General features: G+C 40.4%; 1 long non-coding RNA gene across 1 annotated transcript; it reads right to left on the bottom strand.

Annotated features, from left to right (window-relative positions):
• Positions 1-469: 469 nt before the first annotated feature.
• On the bottom strand, positions 470-8,872 carry LOC129183003 (uncharacterized). Its single transcript, XR_008570737.1, has 6 exons — positions 8,805-8,872; positions 5,901-5,958; positions 5,767-5,801; positions 5,576-5,673; positions 2,671-2,712; positions 470-559 (listed from the first exon to the last, which is right to left on the bottom strand). It is a non-coding gene; the product is annotated as an uncharacterized LOC129183003 (long non-coding RNA).
• Between the last annotated feature and the right edge of the window lie 7,845 nt (positions 8,873-16,717).

The following is a 16,717-nucleotide window of genomic DNA, read 5'->3' as shown; positions in this document are numbered from 1 at the left end:
TTCTGCAATCAGAAGCAAGCACCCTGGTAAAATGGGGAGGTAACTGTAAAACCGGTCATTCAGGGCAGACAGTGAGGATACAGGAGATAGAGACAGGGTATAGCAAGGTGAAAAATTAGGTCACATAGGCCTCACAATGAATGCATTATCTGTACTGTACAGACTGAGATGAAAAACTGAAACCAGGAAAATGCAACAAAATGGAGAGCTGTGAAGCATGCAAGCGTATTCAAGAGTCAAATTGCATGCTGAGTACAATAAATTTGTACTAGGGATGCTCCGATCGATCGGCCGCCAATCAGTATCAGCTGATTTCCATGAAAAGTCACTTGATGGAGTATGCTCGAGGCTCACGCTGTGATCATCAGTCAAACGGCTAAGCAAATAACCCGAAAAATAATTTAATTCATCGGACTGGATGGCTAGCCTTTCTCAGTGGTGGAAGACACTGGGTTCGCAGAGTGTGCTCTAACTTACCTGGAAGTCCTGCTAGAGCTCCACCAATGTACTCTCACATCCAAAGTCTCGTCAAATAGCGGGGCGTTTGGCATCTCATCCTCTGTAAGTTTCACAAGAGATATATGTTCTCTTGAAAAAGTAAGTCAAATATGTTTTTGTCTAAATGTAGGTGATTTTATGGTTCCTTTTTCATCTCATATAGCAGTAGTGCAGCCAGGAATTCTGGGTCCCATGAAAAAAAAAAAATCACATTTACCCCCTATGTATGCTAGCATGTCTTCTAACAAATTTTGACAACAACCCATAGGGGGCACCAGAGATGTAACTTACAGTTATGTGAAACAGGAGGTGGGGGATGGATGGAGGGTTATGAAGGTCAATGAAAGTCACATTAAAAGTTGGCAAATGCGGAACTCTAAACAAGTCCTCCACTATCCACAACAAATGGATAAAGCAGCGGGGGAGGGAGATATAATATATGGACAGACGGGGGTGGGCGACAGAGATCAGGAAGTACAGCAGGAAGGAGAGCGAGACCAAGGGCTGAACCCGTTTTGGCTGTGAGGGGCACCTGGTTCACGGTGGGACCTCCTCCCCCCCAGCCAGCCGTAATCAAATTTACCACAGAGGCAGACTGTGACCACACCCTCTCTAACAAGAGTCCTACTGAGTGTTACATCCAACTAATCCCCACCTTGAGCCAGACCCACAGTATGGGACATGAGCAAGGTGCTCTACCTCCTCATATACACACACTGTCCATTGCATCAGGTATGACATGTCATGTGTGCAAATCAGCCAATCACAAGCAAATAGAGGGACTGGAAAGTGTCCATCAAAAGGTGATTTAGGTGGCAACAAGGCTTTTTACTCACAATCATATACGGATTTTACAGAAATTTGTATGTAAATTACTTTTGTGGCGCCCCCTATGGGTTGTGGTCAAAATGCTTTGGAAGACATGCTAGCATACAGTGGTGTGAAAAAGTGTTTGCACCCTTCCTGATTCTTATTTTTTGGGATGTTTGCCACACTTAAATGTTTAAGATCATCAAACAAATTTAAATATTACCACAACTGAACGCAAAATCAAATTTTTAAATAAAACTTTTTATTAATGGAGAAAAAAAATTCAAACCTACATGGTGTTCAAAGTGATTGCCCCCCACCTTGTTAAAACATGAGATTAATTGACATCTATCAGCCTAGAAAAACTTGTAAAGTCATTTGTAACGCTTTGGGACTCCAGCGAACCACAGAGAGCCATTATGCACAAATGGAACAGTTGAGAGAGGCCGGCCAACCAAAATTACCCCGAGAGCGCAGCGACGACTCATCCAAGAGGTCACAAAAGACCCGACAACAACATGCAAAAAACTGCAGGCCTCACTTGCCTCAGTTAAGGTCAGTGTTCATGACTGCACCATAAGAAAGACACTGGGCAAAACCGCGCTGTAAGAGTCTCATTGCAAGTTATATTGTGTTGTCATTGACTAATATTTTAATTTGTTTGATGATCTGAAACATTTAAGCGTGACAAACATGCAAAAAAATAAGAAATAAGGAAAGTTGCAAACGCTTTTTCACATGACTGTACAGATAAAACGTATATCCTTAAAGTTTTATAATCACTAGACAAATAAGTCTAATTGGTCCCACCTGTATCCTTACAAAAATGGTGGATGGCACGCATGTTTTTCAACAAATCTTGCTCACATTTTACAAACATGTGTTTGTCAGTCCCCTAAAGGTGCGTATCAAATTCTGTGGTGATTTGGCTAAACGCCCTACAGTTACAGTGGATATTTTGTAGAGCACATTGAGCTGTTTGAGAAATTTCAAGTCAATACAACTCATGGGGTCAAACTTTGGGTTTTAACAGTGCCGATGTGTTGTCAGGAAAATAATAGCACAGGCAACACATTTTCACCCTTTTGTGTGCAGAGGTGCTGATGCTTTTGCTAACACAACATGGAAGGTGTCCTGGCTGGGACTCTAGCAAGGACCACTATAAGTAAATGATGGTTGGTCACCATGGTAACCGGGAAGATGATATATTTATTATTACAAGCCACTATAGCTTCTCTTCACTCATCAAATGACTATTAAAACAAAGAATGATGACTTGGTTTGGTGTCTTTTTTCATAACCACATTTGTTTGGCATTAGTGTCCATGCGTACTTTCTTCAGATGTACAAATAGTATTTTACCTTTTCTCTGTCTCTGTCTTTCGCAGTCTCTCCTCCCATTCCCTGTTTGAAGAGAGCAAGAGCGAGAGAGAGACAGCGAGAGGGAGGGGTGTCACTTTCAGTGAAACAACTTAATTCTGATGTCAATGAATTAATTAGATGTGTTAATGAGCTAGCGACAGCTCACCCAAATTAAATTAATACGGTAATGGCCTCAGACAGCGAGAATTAGCTCTCTCATTTCAGTAAACGCTTTCTGGAGTGTATGCAGAGCACACACACACACACACAGCTCAAACAACATCCATCCCCGCGAGCGCATCACCATCCCCATGTAATTAACTGACTAATTAGACAAGCACTGGATCTTTCCTTCAAGCACTCTTAAGTTTGTGTTGCTCTGACCCTGTCCCTTTTAAGATGGCAGAAGATTGCTCGCCACGGTGCGCTTTCCGTCGACTCGCCACCCTTGACGTCACACTTAAAGTCTCATTACGCTCAACTTGAAGGCAGTTTAGTCTGTCATTAGCTCTAATGGAGGATCTTCAGCGCCGTCCACGCTCCAGCGGACGGGATGACAGGCCATAAGATGACTAAACTGACCTCAGAAGCATAAAACGGTGGAAGAAGTTGGTTTTGTCAACTGCTCATTGGTGAGGTCAAAGAAAATATCCGGTGAAAGAGTGACAATTGTCTTGTTGAGGAAAGAGGTCAAAGGTCAGAGGAGACTGATCAAGGTGCCATGGAAAAAACTGGTCAATGTTTTAAGACCAGTTGAGAAATTGCAAGAATTTACATTTTGAGAAAAAGGACTCAGTTATGAGTACCAGTAGCTGCACCATTCCTGCTAATCACCCCAAAAATAGGTTTGGCCATGCTTGTTGCTCCAGATTGTGAAGGCTTCATGGAGGGTATCCACTGTCTGGAACTGATGTGCATTTTTGTAAACTTCCCCTGTCATCCATCCCCAAATATTCTCAATTTAATTTAGACCAGGGGAACATGCAGGATGATCCAAAAGAGTGAGTTTATTCCTCTGGAAGAAGCCCTTTGTCAGGCGGACATTTTGAACTGCAGCGTTGTCCTGTTGTCCTGAAAAATCCAGTCATTGCCACACAGATGAGGGCCTTCAAGCAGAGGGATGCCCCCTGCAAAATCTCCACATAGCCAGGTGGCGTTTGACGCCCCTGCAACATGAAGCTCCATTGTTCCATTGAAGGAAAAAGCACCCGAGATCATGGTGCCCATTCCACTATGCCATGTGGAAAACATCACAGGTGGGATCTCCTTTCATGCCAGTAATGTTGGAAGCCATCAGGACCGTCAAGGTTCCATTTTGCTTATCAAAGAATAAAACTTTCAATGTCCCAAGTTTGGTGCTGTTGTGAATCCACATTTTTGCCAAGTTTTTGACTTTTAAAGGCTTAAATTTTGATCAGCTGATGAACAGCCTATTTCACTTTAATGCTTGTTTGCAATAAATTGCTTACTAATTTTTTTTTTGGCTCTTTCCCATTTCTTGTTTTTGCATTTTGAAGCTCTACTTGGAAGCTCCTTTAGATCCAACAGTGCAAAATGGAATTTGTTGCAATTTTTCAACTGGTCTTAAAAGTTTGATCAGGAGTGCATCAAAGCATATCATAGAGCTCCCTAGATACTGTATATCGTGCAAATAAACCACCCATGGTGGCTGTGGAAAGGAATGCTTAAAATTAATTTGACAGTTAGTAGGTAGACCACCATGATACTTCAACATTCACTGCAGAGCAGATATGGCTTCTGTAAAGCTCAAGTTTAAAAAGAAAGTACGACAATCTAAAATTCAGACTCTTTAGGTATATATGTAGTCATGACAGAGTCACAAAAAAGCTCTCCTCCCATTCCGTGTGGAAGTGGTACATTTTTGGCTTTTTAAGTTTAGAAGAAATAGATTTGAGGCTAACTGGTTAGCTAGCTTGCCAGCTAGTGGCTAGTGGCCAGCTAGCGGCCATCTCGAGTCCCTGCAGCATAAGACTTGGAATGTTGTGTAAACATAGAATAATAGGAGTATAAAGGTGACAATAGGGGTGTTATTTCATGTCTACAGGGCTCTAGTAATGTTAAAAATTGTATTTAAAAAAGTCATAAACAGCCACACGGTGGTCTAGTGGTTAGCATGTTGGCCACACAGTCACAGTCCGATCGGGAAGGGCTGGGTTCTCCGTTGTGCATTTCTGTGTGGAGTTTGCATGTTCTCCCCGTGTGTTCGTGTGTTTTCTCCGGGTACTCCGGTTTCCTCCCACATTCCAACAAAAACATGCATGTTAGGTTAATTGGAGACTCTAAATTGCCCATAGGTATGACTGTGAGTGTGAATGGTTGTTTGTCTATATGTGCCCTTCGATTGGCCGGCGACCAGGGTGTACCCCGCCTGGTCGCCCCCGAAACATGGATGGATGGAAGTCAAACAGATTTTCTATGCTCTAACTATAAAAATATTCCATTTGTTAACATTGAATCCTATATAACGCGGTCAGTTCTCGAACCAATTAACCGCTATAAACGGGGGACGACTGTATAATAAATCTGGCCCTGATTTTTACAATCCCTGACACTTTCACTTTAAACATCAGCCATGTCTGTGCTACTTTTTGTAATGACGTCTACCACTACACATGGTGCTATGAGTCATCATAGGGGGAAAAAAGAGGCATCTATTTGAGGTTTGGCATTTATTTTGTCGTTTATATGGAAAACACAGTGAGATATCGAGGGACGGTGTCGGGTGTGCACGGTGTTGAGGCCACAATTTATTAGAAGGAGTTAAATTGACTTCCAGTAGTGTTGTGGTTGCATGCATCAAGAAGAATCCATTACATTTTGGTTCTTAATCAGGGCTTACTTATTTCATATTGTGAAAAAGGATTATTTTACTGGTAGCTCTCACCACTTTATCCTTGCTGGAGATCTGCGCTGTACTCCGTGATCTTGTTTCCCTCTGTACTGCTCTCTAGTGACAGCGTGCGGTCGCTCCATGTACTATTTCTGAACACATTTGTATGTGAGTGTAAGCATGAGCATGGACTCTACAGGGATGGAGCTCCTCACACAAACACCATCTGTCAACAACAGGCTCACCTGCTAGCAAACATTTAGCTCAGGATCCATCTCACCTGCTTTCACACACACGCACACACACATAAACATAGAATTCAGCAATGTCAAAGCAGAGGATAATGTAATTTCCCACTTAATCGACTTGACAATCTCACCTGCTTTGCAGCCTTGCATTTCTCTGTAGGATTCTTCTTCCATGCAAGGAAAGATGACCTAAAAGCACACACACACACACAGAAAGAGAACATTTGACATCTTGTGGAAAGATGTAAATTAGCAGGGGGGAAACAACTGCGGAAAGGGAAGAAGGCGAGAAAGAGGCAGATGAAGACTATTACCTGAGGTGTGTGACTAAATTAACTTGTCATCATCACTAATTAGCCTCTTGTTCCTTTTTTCCCTCCAGGTGACATCAGCAACGTACATGATGATTGCATGTGTCTCGTTGGTTAGCAAGCAAGCTAAATCCAGTTGCTTTGTTTTTACACAAATACAATCAATGCAATGTCTTCCATGGTCCTCCTAAAGGCTGTAGTGGCACGAAAGCAGCCATTTAACCAAGTGGATCCTCACTCAGTGTTCCATCTCATGCTAATTGGCATTGAACACTAATGAGCGATGTACTAGTCGTCAAGTACTGAATGAAGTGTGCCAATGATGATGATCATGAGGTTGTAACTGCAGTGCGAGAGAAGATGTTGACGACAAAATAGCAACACGCCGACCAGCCGCAACATTAGATACACCTGCAGTAAACACATTATAGTGATCAGTTTGGGGTGGTATTCATTGAACGATGTGTACACTGCAGCAAAATCTTGTTTAAAAAGCTTTCACCTTAATTTATTCACTAAAATGTTTGTGTACAAAACAGCTATGTGTGGTTATTGTTTTTACGTCTAGAGTGCGATCTCTCGGTCTGTCCCCTCTTAGGTGAAGCCCAACCAAGCACTAGCAGGTAATGTTGTTGTTGCTGCTGCTGTTTCTCTTCTTTTTTGTGTAAACCCACAGGTTCCCCAACCAGGTCCCGACAAGTATCACTGTTGCTCTTGTCGTTATTGTTCTTTTCTGCCTGTCTGTCCCCACGTTCTTCAGCCGCATTCCAAAATGAATACATAAACGACTCTACCTTAATTTATTGTACAGTTGTCCCTTGCCACTTCGCGCTTCGAATTTTGCGGCTTCACTTGACCAGTGTTTCAAAAATATATGTGCATGGCTCAGATCAAGGGTACCCTTTGCTGTCTTCAACTTCACTTGAGTAGTATTTGAAATTGTTGTTCTAACAATGTGTACTATCCCTATCACTCTGACGTTTATAGAGGAAGCTTACCAAACCATAAATTAAGCCTGTTCATGTTTTTATTTTGCGCTAGCACGGCTATGTTGTAAAAAAAAGTGTCTATATTTGGACATTGAAATGTTACATGTAAAGCATGTCTACTTTTGTTGTGAAATAAACAATATTTTCTCTGATAATTTTGTCAAGATTTCTACTTAGAATTAAAGAATGATGTCTGAAATTGGTTTCTAATATGTTTTATTCAAATATTCTTAGTGTAAAAAAAAAAATAACTGTTGTGTAATCATGAGTGAAAAGTACATAACCTTTGTGTCCGCCTGCCGATGAAAATTTTGAAGAACATAATTCCATAGAAAAACAAACCCCATGATGATTACAATGGTATATATTCATGGAATAATTACTCAACTCTGCAACTAAAGTGATTTTTTTGGTGTATAAAAGAGTAAAACAAGATTATTTGAACAAAAGCCTAACACCGAGGGGACACCGAGTTATGTACTTTACATTTAAGAAAGAGTGAACTTCGGAGGGTTGCTATGGGAAATGGAAGATGTCTCGAGCTCTGATATGTTGGGTGTGTGTTTTGCAATGTTTGAAGTTTGTGTTGATAACATTACCAAGGTCTATCCACGAGTTTAACATTTTTAAATGTAACACTTGGGTACCCTTGATCTGAGCCATGCACATATGCAATAATATATCATGCTGTTATGTGGTTGAATACAGCCTATTATTAGTCCAAACATCTGCTATATTTAAGATAATGTTACATATTTTATGCATAAATTAAGCATTTTCAGCATTAAAATGGCTAAATTAACTAAAATACAGTAAGGCACTCAAAAGACGCATTCTAAGAGATTGATGTAGTATTCTACACTGGTCACTAGGTGTCAGTAATGTTACTGTAATGTTCGGTGAGACACACAATCACCTCAACAACAGGCTTATATTAACGCTACTGGGTTTCATAATTGTTATGCGTTTCCGTTCCGTTTTAGTTGTGTTGAAAACTCTTGATACAGACGTGTACACTTTAAGTTTTTAATCTATAAATAACGGTGTGGGAATCCACACATTTCTGTAGACATGCTCGTCTCTTTTGAAATCCTTTTGTTCAACACAAGATTTTCATGTTTCATCTGCTGGAATGCATAATTTAGCACGAAGGCACAAACATCATCAGCGATGCTAGAATGTAATTCTCTGTGAGCCGCTTGTAAACTCAACGTATAGAATATTTGCATCTTTTGGTATTGTTAAAGTGGGTCGAGAAGTTTTGGTGAAGTTTCAAGCGTCCAAATGTCAGCGGATGGAGCGGGACAGAAAACGGCAACACGAAGTAAAGGATTAGTGTTTTGTTATGGAGGATTAGCGTAGAAACCAGTGAAAGGCAGCTAAGTAGAGCGTCATCAAACTGATTTAGCGCCTCGCTCCCATTTAGAAGGATTAGCAGACAATGTTATTGTAATTAGGATTGTTCTAGCACTCTGAAGCTGCTTCGTGCTAATGTGGACGCTTTGCAGGTGATGACAATGCTGCTGCAATACGCTGTTTATTGTCAGCTCACGCATGCTACCCTCTTTAGCAGGTAAACAGGAAGGTTGGCGGGAAAGACGAGACCAAGATTAACCAAAAACAACACTGCTAGTGTGGAGGTGCCACATGGGAGAAAAGGGACGATAATTAAAGAAGAAGAAAAATATTGCAGGAGGGATTGGGAGCGGAGGGGATAAGAAGCAGGCAAAGCTACCTTTGTTGTGTCTCAGCCACCATGAATATGTATTATAGCAGGTTATTCACTGGCCGCCATCGTTCCTGCGAACATCAAAGAAAGACAAAAGACATTTAAATTAAAAACAGTAAAAATGCAAGAAACACAACAATTAAATTTAAAAAAAAGATGGAGCAGCGTTTTTTTATGGCATTCGAGGAGTCTTCTCGCTTTTATACATTTCATAAAAGCTTTGTTTAAGGTGAAAAACATCTCTAATTAACATCTATTTGAATAAACTGATTATCCTACACATGTTTAGCCTGTGAGTCAAACCTGATAAGTGGAATCGCTAACTTTAAACCTTAAATACAATATAAATCACTGCACCTAAAATCCGTCTGAGTGTCGTTGGTATCCTAAAAGGACAGAAATGGACTCCTACTGTGTCACTGTTTCGGATGATGTGGATGCTGGCAGGTAGCTGACATGCTAATGTGTGAGTTTGCATGTCTCAGCATACAAAAAATGGCACATTTTGGTATTGCTGGGTTTCACATCACATCCCTGCCTCAAAGAGATGCGGGGCAAACATACTGTATGTATTTGTAACTAGAAGTCATGTAAAATTAGAGCAAAATTACCGCATAGATGAGCCGTTCTCGCATGCAGAAATCCTTCAAATATGTATTTTGGAAAACGCTATTACTAAGTTAGTCCATCATAATGTGAAAAAAGTTCAGGAAACAACCAAATAACGCACAGAAGCCATCTTTTTTGGGGTTTGCTAACCAGCTGTCGCTCTCGTCAAGTGGAGCCGGGTAAACACGCTCCAGTTTACAGTGAGCAACACGAAGCACAGTTGATACTAAAATCAAAGTTAAAACATTGTTGGAACTCGAAAATGTGAAATGCAGCCACCTGAAAGAATGTCCAGCGATGCTCCACTCACTCCTAGAAAGTGAGTCTTGCTAGCTAGCTAGCATTTAGCAGCCTGGAAATATTGCCTAAAATCCAGCTGAAAATTGGCTATGGAGCTCAAACAGTGCAGGGAAACGATGAAGGACATAAACAAGAACATATTCATGCACACTGATTGGGTGTAAGAACGCAAATAGACATGTTACAAGCATTATTTTCATTATGTCTGATGCTGAGATACTGTAAGCTTTCACTGCTTTCCTATGTGCATATGCATCACACCATGTACACTCACAATTGGAGCAAATTATTTCAATGAAATGCACTGTTTTTTTCTTTAATCTCCAAAACTGTGTATGTGGCCGTATCTTATGCTTGTCCCCCATCTGCAAGGTCACATGGTTGAAACCCAGCAACACCTGGCCATAACCCTAGCTGCGTGCCATTCTGGGGTCTGCATCCTTCAAGGACCCAGCCTTCGTTGATCGCATAGGCTGGGCTGGGTATGAATGTAAGTGTGAATGGTTGTTTGTCTATATGTGCCCTGCGATTGGCTGGCGACCCGTCCAGGGTGTACCCCGCCAGTCGCCCGAAGTCAGCTGGGATAGGCTCCAGCATACCCCATGACCCTAATGAGAAGCGGTATAGAAAATGGATGAATGGCTATTATTATTATATATTATATTATATATATTATTTTTTTATAGCAGTATTCATTCTGAACTCTCTTCATTTCACTTTCTATTTGTTATTTGTAGTGTCGAATTTGGTGGTCCCTTACATGGCTGGTTTATCAGAGTAAGAAAGGATTTTCTCCAAACATAACATACCGATGCATTTCAGATCCACCAACATCCTTACACAATAGCTGGTTCACTCCAAAGACAAAATCCCAAGAAGCAAACTCAGAAATGTTGTTTCTGCAGTGCAGTGTAGCCAGGAGTGCAGCGACCTCTACAATGGAGAGACCAAACAACTCTTATACAAAAGCATCAGCAGTCAGCAGTTCATTAGCATCTCAAAAAGAAGAAACATTCTTGATTGGGAGGACCAACAAATTGAAAGAGGTGTGAAAGAAGCCATTTGTGTCAAACTAAAAAGGCCCTCTCTAATAAGAGGAGGATGTTTGCGCCATCACCTATCATCTGCTTACAATAATGTCCTAACAGCTTTCCCCCAATGACTGTCTCATTCCCCGGGAAGAGAGTCCACTAACAAGGTGTATAGCCATCATCGGGCAGGCGAATGACCTCTAGTTATGCAAGACTGTTGTTCGCTAGCACCGGGCAACAACAACAACAATCCTATTGTGACTGACAATCTACACAGACAAACCACCAGAACATACAACAGCATCTGCTAGGCTAATTAGCTAGCCTCAAACAAGCAAATGAACACATCTCAATAATAAGTTTAAAGCAGGCTTGACCTCCTCTCCTTGATGCTTTGCTAATTAGTCAAATCCCAGGCAGTAGGGAGCGCTCTGATTGGCTTGCTCTCTTCAATTAGTGTTAATTAAAGAGCATCATCATGATCATCATCAGCTTCTCGTTAGTAATTAAACACCCGAGTGTGATTACTTAACTCAGCGGGGCTCCTTAGGAATCATCTGCCCTCTGGTTCCGTTTTTTTTTTTTTTTATCAGTGCATGTGTGTGTGTTTGAAGCGTCAAAGACAGGAACAGATTCTCAGCAGTCACGGCGCATATCAATGCTGCAATGAACACTGCATATGCAAAGGCGTGCACGGTGTTAGCGTGTTCGATTACATTGGAGGGCTGGGGGGAGGTGGTGTTGACTGGCTGATGAGGCGTCTGGAGTCAAGTTAATTGCCTATCAAGAGAGCTCTGCTTATTGTGTGCATGTGTGCCTGTGTTTGTCAGAGGCAATGCATGCTTAAATTACCCATCACTGGGCGGTTTTACTGCACTTTCTACCTCAAAATATGAAAATCAAAATGTCACGCTAACACATACAAACAGTGGAAGAGAACAGGGGTTCTCCTGTGTATCCAGTGTTATCCAGCAGGAGACTGAGGGCACCAAGGAAATTGAGCATGTGGAGAATAATACTGCAGCACAAGAATTAAAGCACTATTATCTTGTAGATTTTCCATTTCAAAATAAATGTATTAGGACCTCTGTCAGACATTAAAAAATAAAACTGTTTTTGAAGGAAATTGTACAAAAACTGGAGGATTATAATTTCAAGAAAATGTCACTAATATTGTAAAGAATACATTTAGGACATTCAAAAAACTTGGAAATTGTATTTTGTAGAAAATTGCACTAAAAAGCAAAGCATAATTTGAAGGAAAAACATTTTACAGAATTAATTTTGATGGACAGTTTACAGAAAAACTCAATTTTGGAAGGAATTGTATGAAAAAAAAATAAGGACCGTATTTAGTACTGAGAGTAAATGAATGCAATTACTACAATTTAATAATCTTTGACTTGTATTAGTGCACATTAGGCTTTGGTGACCCCACCTCTCACCCAGCGACACCTGGGATTTGCCCAAACACCCAGCCCCGCCCCGACCCTCACAACCTGCACAGATAATGTAACTCAAAAGGACGGATTGCAATCATCTGCATACAAGACTACAGTCATTTCAATACTGTATGTGTATTTTAATGATGACAAATGTGGATATAGCATGCATAAAACTTCACATGACTTTGCAGTCCTGTCCTCATTATAAACAGCTCTCCTCTGCCCTCCTCCCCCACCACCACCTGCACCGCTCGACAACCTGCCCCATCTACACTGGAGCCCAGACCTGACTCACAAACACACACACACACACACACAGTTGGCGTCAGTTTCCTTCTAATGACATCCTCTGAGTATAATTAGTTTGGCCAATTAACAGCAGTAACGATGCTTGCATTCATTATGTCAAATTACACTGTGCTGACAAAGTGTCAACTCAGCTATGCTCACCTGCTGAGTGGACCACTGAGTGTGTGGGTGTGTGTGTGTGTGTGCTACTTTTAGTCAACCCACTTCCGAGAGGTGAAGAACGCTTTCATTTCACCACTCACACACATACACATATGTGCATGCATTCAATTAGCGTGCGTCCTGCAGAGATGTTTTACTGGAGCGTGTTGCTGTGGTGATGATGCTCGGGTCAGGATTGGTTGAGTTGGATCAGTACTTTCCATGACTTTTAATCATCACCATTATTGATTTGCATCACACGTGGGAGTCCTGTGTTATTAAATATTATATATTACTGTGAGTCAAATGGGACACCCTCATTTGCATAACAGCGAGAAGGGAGGGTGGGGGCCTGGAGAATTCATGTGGATTCATCTTAATTTCCATCTTAGTCCTGTGGAGGTAAAACGACACCACTGGGAAAAAACACACACAGGTTTACTCCAGAAAACGCTGTAAAAAAACAAAACAAAACACAAAAAAAATTATATATATATATATATATTGCACTGTAAGTCATTAAGTACAGTTAACCCAGATCCTTAAAAACTAACCTAATGACAAAAAAATCTCAACATGCTGAAAATATATTATAAATTAATATTTTTTCCCACTTCATTTAAAACTACTCATGTCTAAAATATACATATCACAGTATTCCATGTATTTTTTATAGATTTTTTATATAATAGTATATAATATTTTATATAATAGTTTTAATAGTATTTGCGTGTTATTATGTGGCTCTGAGATGAGTCAGTGATTGGCAGTTATTTTTTTCTACAGTGTCAGGTTTAACACAAAATTAATGAGGACAAAAATTGTCAGGTACCCCAAAAACTGTTCTGAAACATTATATGTTTAAATGAGTCACTGTAAATGTACTTTATCTTAAAATACACATATTAAGTTTTAAATACATTCTGGGCACTTTGACCTTGGACAGTATGTTCATGTGTTCATGTAACTCCACTGGTGTGTTGTTTTTTTTTGCATACTTTGAATGGGAAAAAATAGCGCCATCTGGTGTTAATGCTAAGTATTTATTTTAGAGTGACATTTTTTGACTTCACTGTGGTTTCAATTTTTATTACGATTTCTTACAAAATTCTCATTTTCGCTCACGACCTTTTCTACCCAGTAACATTCAATTTAACTTTGACCCCAGATTCTTCAAATACTACGTGTCATTGATTATACAAAATTAGGAGGGCTCTTATTGTGACAAATAGAACAATAACCCCTGAACAGAGTTTTATTAAAAAAATAACAATAGAGAGGACTGTGAAAGTGTTCAGTAGTTTGTGCAGAAACAGCATCATTGACTTAGTCGGCCATTACAAAGCAATTTGAGTAAATTCTCAGTAACAATATTGTCTTGTGGCAGGAAGGGTGGAGGTGAGGGCACTGCAACGATTTAACCATGTAATTTCCTAATTCTGATCTTGCAAGACAATCTGTCCTTATCAGTGTCTGATTCCCACATTTGGAAGGCGAAAGTAGACAGAGAGGCTGGAGACCATCGCTCTCACACACACACACAGACAGGGGGATGAAATTACATAAAGCAAAGGGGCACAGATAGAAGGAGTGATAGAACAAACAGGCCTATCAAACGACCACAGAGCCAGATAACAAGATAAGGCCTAATCAATCAATTCTCGCACACAGAGAGATATTACTAAGTAGCTCCTGAGTCGCGCCGCAAATTAAATCTGCACACTCCTCCAAGTGAGAGCGTGCTGTGGAAGTGGGAGTGGGCCGAGAGGAGGGGAAGGCGAGTGGGGGCGATAATAGGAGCTAATTTCATCAGCACGGCCCATGATGAAGCTTTTACACGCTGCTTTGAGAGGCCAAACTAAAAGGCTGCAGCCTTGCTCGTGCTCAATATGAGTGCTGTGTCAGGAGTGCATTTGCCACACCATAGAAGACAATATGATTACAGCGTCTAATGTGCCTCTTTCTCTGTATGTGTGTCTCCTCTTCCTCACTTTATGGACATTGGACAAAAATTGAAAATAAAATAACACAAGATGACATTTTAGGCTCAAGACCTTGGTTTAAAATCATGCAATTTCAGGGTGAGAGATCAGCAAGAAGAGCCCATCAGATAAGAAGCTGTTCTCTTTTATACTAAGTGAAGAATATAATTTGTAGGACATTTTACAAACAAAAAGTTGTAGGACAAAGTACAAAAATGGAAACTATATTTTGTACAAATTTTACAAAAACCTTAAAAGAGCTATATTTTTTGGAAAATTGCTCCACAAGCGCCACATTTTGTAGCAAATTGTGCTAAAAACTGAAGCACTGTAATACAGCGAAAATTGTGCTACAAATGCAAACTCAATTTCGTACGGAGCCCCGGAGGGGACATGGAGGGGAAAAAAAAAAAAAAGATGGGAAAAAAAAAACCCCAAAAAACTAACTTTTGCGAGAGCTTGCAAAGACCGGAGAGCAGAGACCGTCTACAAATGCCTTCTTCTGTATTATGGCAGTTGGCATCAATGTTGACAACTACTCAGTAAGACAAGTAGCTATTGGCTGGAAGGCCATATATGACGTCATGGGCTAGTTTGCATATTTTTTGCATATGATGTAAGAGATGTAGGGAAAAAAATAAGTTTGATAGATTAGATAGAACTACAAAAATCATACAAAGCAACAAGTTTGTGAAAATGGACTTTTACATAATTTGGGGCAATTTTTATTAGGTTGTTAATTAATTCACTTCTGTAATGTGTAGGACCACAAAACTCACCTCACACATCAGTGACTCCTTCCTGGTATTACTACAGCAATTAGTTTGGAAAATGTGTTTTTTAAATATTTTTGGGAATTTTATTGTGACTATTGTTTAATAAATTCAATTCTGTCACATGTCCGTTCAATAGCTTCACTTCTGTGAAGAGTAGGACCACAACATTCACCTCACAAACCAATGGCCAAGTGAAGCTATTGAACGGACATGTGACAGAATTTCATTTATTAAAAAAATAATAATAATAATAATATCCCCTAAATTATTTAAAAGAAGAGTGAGACCTTTTTAAACAGAACAATAACAGTATTAGTAGACACCTATGACACAAACAGGTGGCAAGAGAATGGAGTGAGGTTTCCATTACCTGTTGACATGCTCATATTTTTCTTCTTAAATCAACAGGATGTTAATTTGGTACAGCTAGCATTGGAATGGGACAATAAGCTCTGAGCTTTAGGTTGTGCTACCCTTCTTATTTTGTTTAATCATGAGCACTTCATGTTTTGTTTTGTAACTTAACTATTATGAAAGGATATCAATTTGCTAGGTATTTGCGGAAGAAAATGTCATTTTAGAGCCATCTCTAGGACGCGCATGTTAATGGTCTGTCTGTTGAGATTCATTCCGAATTAAATATGCAGAGCAAGTGAAAAGTGGACAATCTAGCACTCATACACACACATGGACAATGAAGATGTTTCCCAGTGTGCATGGTGACAGACAGCAGCGAGCAGGCAACACATGGCTCCCAGCAGAGAACACCGAGCCCTCACATCATTAACACCTCCCGCTGCGCTCCACCGGGGCCTCAAGCGACTGGGGACACCGGTGCAAAGAGGGAAGATGAAGACAGAGGACATAAACGCTGAAGATGCTATAAATACGTGTGCTCTACCTATTTCCCTAGTGCTCCCAACTCATCTGCTAATTAGTCAAAAGCAATTATGCGCGCTTAAAGCCAACACACAGATAAACAAACATACAGTGCAGCACGAACAGAGACAATAATGTACGTCAGTGGTCACAAGAAGACAGCAAAGATGACAAAAGAAAGAAGAGAAGAGTGACTGTGAGGAAGAGGTAATCGTAAGTCCCAGTGGACATATTGAAGTAGAGTGGATTCCAGCTACAGCATCTCTCATTTGTATGCTAATTTACACTATTAGCACACAGCACAAGGAGGGAGGGGAGGCGCTGTCGAAAAAAATAAATAGCCACTGATTGCTGTTTGTTCATTGATGTTGTGTCAGCTTGTGGTGTCAGTCGCTATGTATTACTCCTCTCGATGTGACTTGACATGACTTCTGTTTAAATCCATTT

The sequence above is a fragment of the Dunckerocampus dactyliophorus genome, chromosome 6, assembly GCF_027744805.1.
Source record: "Dunckerocampus dactyliophorus isolate RoL2022-P2 chromosome 6, RoL_Ddac_1.1, whole genome shotgun sequence".
In the NCBI taxonomy this organism is placed as follows: Eukaryota; Metazoa; Chordata; class Actinopteri; order Syngnathiformes; family Syngnathidae; genus Dunckerocampus; species Dunckerocampus dactyliophorus.
Note: the sequence above shows the minus strand (reverse complement) of the source record. Positions and strands in the feature narration are given on the sequence as shown.